Source organism: Piliocolobus tephrosceles, chromosome 21 (assembly GCF_002776525.5).
Source record: "Piliocolobus tephrosceles isolate RC106 chromosome 21, ASM277652v3, whole genome shotgun sequence".
NCBI classification, from domain to species: Eukaryota; Metazoa; Chordata; class Mammalia; order Primates; family Cercopithecidae; genus Piliocolobus; species Piliocolobus tephrosceles.
The window spans coordinates 38,746,150-38,752,312 of record NC_045454.1 but is presented as its reverse complement, the minus strand read 5'-3'; the positions used below and the strand labels follow the sequence as shown (position 1 = coordinate 38,752,312).

Here is a 6,163-nt window from a genome sequence, read left to right as displayed (position 1 = left end):
TTAAAAATTTTTTTTTCATAAAGACAGAGTCTCATTACGTTGCCCAGGCTGATCTCAAACTCCTGGCCTCGAGTGATCCTCCCACCTCAGCCTCCCAAAGCGCTGGGATTATAGCTCTTCAGTTGACACTAAGAGACAATAGACAGCCAAGGGTCTCCCACCCCTGTCGGCCTGGGGACTGCAGTGAGTGCCTCCACTGGAAAGTGTCCTCTGTCCTCGCTGAGCCTGCCGTCCTCCCTGGGATCATTCGTGAGGATAATCACATGCTTGGCATCATCACTTCCATTTGGAGCTGGGGGGGTGTCTCTACTTCAGCTCTGCCAGGCTGGAGAAAAATAGTCTTAAAGATTGACAGGGCTCGGTGACTCACACCTGTAATCCCAGCACTTTGGGAGTCCCGGGGGGGGGGGGGCGGATCCCTTGAGGTCAGGAGTTCGAGACCAGCCTGGCCAACATGATGAAGCCCCAGCTCTACTAAAAATACAAAAAACAAAATTAGCCGGGCGTGGTGGTGGGCGCTTGTAATCCCAGCTAATCGGGAGGCTGAGGCAGGAGAATCGCTTGAACCTGGGAGGTGGAGGTTGCAGTGAGCCGACATCATGCCACTGCACTCCAGCTTGGGCAACAAGAGCGAAACTCCGTCTCAAAAAAAAAATAAAAAATGGTTGTTACCAGCCCCACACACGAACCCCAGCCCAGCCTGCACCCGTTGCCTTTATACCCCCGAGAGCAAAGTCTCCCCGTGTGCCCTGACAACCCCAAAAGGGACTATGCAGGGAAGAGATCTGGTTTCTCGAACATTGCTCTTGGGATCCCTGCCTGGGGGTGGCCACGAGAGAGGCTATGGGTCTCGCTCAGCCCCAGGAGGGGAGCAGAGCCCTGTCCCCGACTCCCCGCTAGTGCAGAAGGGGTACACCCGGTCTCCACAGCGTGGCCTCAGTTCTGGGGGCTGCCTGGCTACTGGGGAGAGGGCAGAGTCTCTTGGAGCTTGTAATTAAAGTTTCAGAGGCACAGACTTAATTACTACTTTGTGAAGGGTTAATTACCCCTAATTGGTTGGGAATCAGGCAATTTTTGTGCCTTCAGAGAATCAAAATATTTTCCCTTCCAGAAGTGCCCCCTCCATTTTTCTTTTTCTAATTTTCCTGCAAGGAGGAGGCACGGTGGGCTGGGTGGGGTCTGGAGGATCGGAAACCACCAGTCTCCCCTCGGAGAACACACTTGCCAGGCCTGCCACAAGCAAGAGTGGGATTCAGAGGAGAAAGGTTCCTGGCCAGCTCAAGACAGGAAGACTTCCTGGAAGAGGTGGCCAAGGGTTGGTCTTAAGGACTCCAAGTCATCCTCCCAGGTAAGCCAAGGGCTTTTAGAATTCTGTCCCACCTAGAGGGTAGCAGGGCCTGGGGAAGCTGGAGCTGATGGTTTCGGGCATGGGAATGCTGCCCGGAGTCTCAGTTTTCTCACCTGTTAAATGGGGCCAAGGCTGCGATGCGCCAGGCAGACTGAGCAGGAAATGAAGGCTGCCTTTGGACAGGAAATCCTGGTGGGCACCGAGGAGACATCACTCATCTGCTGCTCATCCAACTTGTTGCTCCTCTGCCTGGGTTTGTAGTAATGTAAGCGTTAGGGCCTGCCCACTTCCCAGCCCGCATCTCTCTGCCTTCCTCCTAACCACCTTGATGGGCTTTGAACAAACCGTACTGGTTTCCAACTCAGAGCCTGGAGTTCCCCCTCCTGGCTCACTCTCCCCCTGATGCTGCTGTGTCTGAGAAGCTTTTGTACTGAAATGTCACCTCCTCCAGGGAGCATTCCCTGACCCCTGAACTACTCCTTCCTGGGAATTCTCCAGATTATCACACGTTTATCTCTCTCTTGTTCTATTTTTTCTTTTTTTCTTTTTTTTTTTTTTTAGGTAGAGTCTTGCTCTGTCACCCAGGCAGGAGTGCAGTGGTGTGATCTAGGCTCAATGCAACCTCTGCCTCCCGGGTTCAAGTGATTCTCCCACCTCAGCCTCCCGAGTAGCTGGGATTACAGGCGCGCACCACCATACCTGGCTAATTTTTTTATATTTTTAGTAGCGATGGGGGGGTTTCACCATGTTGGCCAGGCTGGTCTCGAACTCTTGACCTCAAGTGATCCGCCCACCTCGGCCTCCCAAAGTGCTGGGATTACAGGCATGAGCCACCATGCCCAGCCCTCGCTCTCTGTTTTTAGAGACAGGGTCTCACTCTGTTGCCCAGGCTGGAGTGCAGTGATGTGCTCATAGCTCACTACAGCCTTGAACTCCTGACCTCAGGCGATCCTCCCAAGTAGCTGGGACTACAAGCATGCACCACCACATCTGATAATTTAAAAACAGTTTTTTGTAGCGATGGGGTCTTGTTATGTTACCCAGACTGCTCTCAAACTTCTGGCCTCAAAAGATCCTTCTGCCTCTGCCTCCCAAAGTGCTGGGAATACAGGCATGAGCCACTGCCCCTGGCCACACTTGTACCTCTCTTATGTAAATTGCCTTGTTTAGATCCTGGCTGGGTCTAAACAAGGGCCCAGTTTCCTCATCTGTGAAATGAGGGTGATGACAACAGCCCCCTCAGAGTTTCAGACCTGACTGTGGTGGCCATGGGGTTCTGGTGAGTTGAGACCTTCTTCTACAATCCCCCAAGGAGTGGACTTGGGGGACTGTAGGCAAAGCTGTAGGACAGGAGGCCAGAGGCCGGAGCAGGGCAAGTGAGCAAGGCTCAGGTGATGGGTCAGTCAGAAGGGGTTAGAGGACTAACATGGTGGCTCACGCTTGTAATCCCAGCACTTTGGGAGGCCAAGGCGGGCAGATCACTTGACGTCAGGAGTTCGAGACCAGCCCGGGCAACATGGTGAAACTCTGTCTCTACTAAAAACACGAAAATGAGAGGCTGGGTGCAGTGGCTCACGCCTGTAATCCTAGCACTGTGGGAGGCTGAGGTGGGTGGATCAGGAGGTCAGGAGTTAGACCATCCTGGCCAATGTGGTAAAACCCTGTCTCTACTAAAAATACAAAAATTAGCTGGGCATGGTGGCATACGCCTGTAGTCCCAGCTACTCGGGAGGCTGAGGCAGGAGAATCGCTTGAACCCGGGAGGCAGAGGTTGCAGTGAACCTAGATTATGCCACTGGACTCCAAAAAGAAAAAGAAATTAGCTGGGCGTGGTGGCGGGCACCTGTAGTCCCAGGTACTCAGGAGGCTGAGGCACAAGAATCGCATGAACCCAGGAGGTGGAGATTGCAGTGAGCAAAGATTGCACCACTGCACCCCAGCCTGGGTGACAGAGCGAGACTCTGTCTCAAAAAAAAAAAAAAAAAAAAGGGGGCGAGGTTAGAGAGGAGGCCGACTAGGGAACAATGAGTATACTGCTATGACCTCGTTTTATAGATGGGGAAGGTGAGGTCCAGAGAGGTGTAGTCATTTAGCAAGGGCACACAGCCCTCTAGTGGGGGAGCCATAATTCATTCCCACATTGGGCAGAGTCCCCCACACAGAGTGGGGGAGGGGTTAGCAGGGGAAGGCGGGGGAGGGAATGATGGGTGGAGAGCTGTTTGAAGGTGAAATACGGTTTTGACTCAGCTGTGTTGGAGGAGATGGTGACTCTGCCAAGATAGAGTAGACATTAAATTAGAGATAGAGGCCAGGCGCAGTGGCTCACGCCTGTAATCTCAGCATTTTTGGAGGCTGAGGTGGGTCGATCACTTGAGGTCAGGAGTTTGAGACCAGCCTGGCCAACATGGCAAAACGCCATCTCTACTAAAAATACAAAAATCAGCCAGGCCTGGTGGTGGGTGCCTGTAATCCCAGCTACTCCAGAGGCTGAGGCAGGCAGATCAGTTGAGGTCAGGAGTTCGAGACCAGCCTGGCCAACATGGTGAAACCTCGTCTCTACTAAAAATACAAAAATTAGCTGGGCGTGGTGATGCACACTTGTAGTCCCAGCTTCTCGGGAGGCTGAGGCAGGAGAATGGCTTGAACCCAGGAGGTGGAGACTGTGGTGAGCTGAGGTTGTGCCACTGCACTTCAGCCTGGATGACAGAGCAAGACTCTGTCTCAAAAAACAAAAACAAACAAACAAACAAAATCTTGGAGAAAGGTGTTCCAGGCAGAGGGAACAGCGCATGCAAAGGCTGTGAGGCTGGACTGGGCCTGGTATATTTATTTGGGGAACAGTGAGGAAGCTGGTGTGGCTGGAGCCAAGTGAATGAGGAGAGGAGAGCTGGAGGTGACAGGGTAAATCACACAGCTAAGCCTTGTGGGCCTTGGGGAAGACTGGATTTTACTGGGGGAGGTGGGAGCCATAGAGGGTTCTGGGGGAGAGGAAGAGCTTGGTCTGAACAGATTCAGGTGTTTACAGGAAGAACAAATGGCCACACCAACAAAATAGCTGTCACAGATACAGGAAGAGATTTTATATCTCCCTGCGGTTGGTTTTGTTGCCTTTTCACACGACTCATGGGGACAGGCACCAGTGGGGCGAGGAGCTGGGAGGACAGGCCACCCCAGAGTTCCCCGTCCCGGGAGTCAGGGAGCCCCCACCCCCACCATGTCCCAGGACACACTCGGGCAGGGCTGCCAGGAGTGTTGTGTTTTGCCCTCTCTAGCTGGGTGGAAATGGGGTGTGGCTGGAGAGGTGGTGGGGTGGCCAGGAGGGAAGCCGGGTGCTGGAGAGGCAGGACCTGTGAAGGCATCAGAGAAGGGGGTGCCCCCTCTGAGAAGGCACAGGGGTCTTGCTGTCTCCTTTCTCTATTTGAGTATCAAAGCTCTGCTCAAGCCCGAAGCTAAAGGGAAGGTCAAGGGTGTGGGGGCGTCAGGCTGTGGGTGGCTTGGTTTGGTCACAGTTGCGATTACACTGCCGATAAGGACCCTCAAGGCTGAAAGTCAGCCCGGCCAGGGTTGGGCAACATCCTGTTTGGGAAGTCTCTTGTAGTTACGGTTTTCGCTTCTCCAGCCCTGCCCTGACCCTAGTGGGAGAATTACAGGCAGGGGAGCACACGCTGAATGCTCGCGTTACCAGAAACAGAAATCATCCCCTTTAAATTTTCCCAAGAATAGGATATACACATGTAAAAAAATAATCATTAAAGAACTTAGACCCGGCCGGGCATGGTGGCTTACGCCTGTAAACCCAGCACTTTGCAAGGCTGAGGTGGGTGGATCACCTGAAGTCAGGAGTTCGAGACCACCTGGCCAACATGGTGAAACGCCATCTCTACTAAAAATACAAAAAATTAGGCCGGGCGTGGTGGCTCACACCTGTAATCCTAGCACTTTGGGAGACCGAGGCGGGTGGATCACCTGAGGTCAGGAGTTCAAGACCAGCCTGGCCAACATGGCGAAACCCTGTCTCTACTAAAAATACAAAAATTAGCCAGGCTTGGTGGTGCATGCCTATAATCCCAGCTACTTGGGAGGCTGAGGAAGGAGAATCACTTGAACCTGGGAGGCAGAGGTTGCAGTGAGCCAAGATTGAGCCACTGTACTCCACCCTGCGTGATGGGAGCAAGACTCCATCTCAAAAAAAAAAAAAACAAAAAAATTAGCCGGGCATAGTGGCAGGTACCTGTAATCCCAGCTACTCGGGAGGCTGAGGGAGAATCACTTAAACCCGGGAGGCAGAGGTTGCAGTGAGCCGAGGTCGCGTGCCATTGCACTCCAGCCTGGGCAACAAAAGTGAGACTCCGTCTCACAAATAAAAAAAAAAGAACTTAGACCCTACCTCATAATCATACACAAAAAGTAACTAAATGAGGCCAGGCGCGGTGGGTCATATCTGTAATCCCAGCACTTTGAGAGACTCAGGTGGGGGGATAACCTGAAGTCCAGAGTTTGAGATGAGCCTGGCCAACATGGCAAAACCCAGTTTCTACTAAAAATATTTTAAAAGTAGCCAGGCGTGGTGGCTCATGCCTAGGATCCCAGCTACTCGGGAGGCTGAGGCCTGAGAATCAGTTTAACCGGGGAGGCAGAGGTTGCAATGAGCTGAGATTACACAACTGCACTCCAGTCTGGGCGACAGAGCAAGACTCCGTCTTGGCCGGGCACGGTGGCTCAAACCTGTAATCCCAGCACTTTGGGAGGCCGAGACGGGCGGATCATGAGGTCAGGAGATCGAGACCATCCTGGCTAACAGGGTGAAACCCCGTC

At 52.9% G+C, this 6,163-nt stretch overlaps 1 long non-coding RNA gene across 1 annotated transcript in view; it reads right to left on the bottom strand.

Annotated features, from left to right (window-relative positions):
- The window catches only part of LOC111554191, an 18,699-nt gene continuing 12,536 nt past the window's right edge, over positions 1–6,163 (bottom strand). The window contains exons 3-4 of the long non-coding RNA XR_002735175.2: positions 1,462–1,597; positions 1–325 (exon numbers count right to left, since the gene is read on the bottom strand). This is a non-coding gene — a long non-coding RNA (uncharacterized LOC111554191). The remainder of the gene's footprint in view (positions 326–1,461; positions 1,598–6,163) is intronic.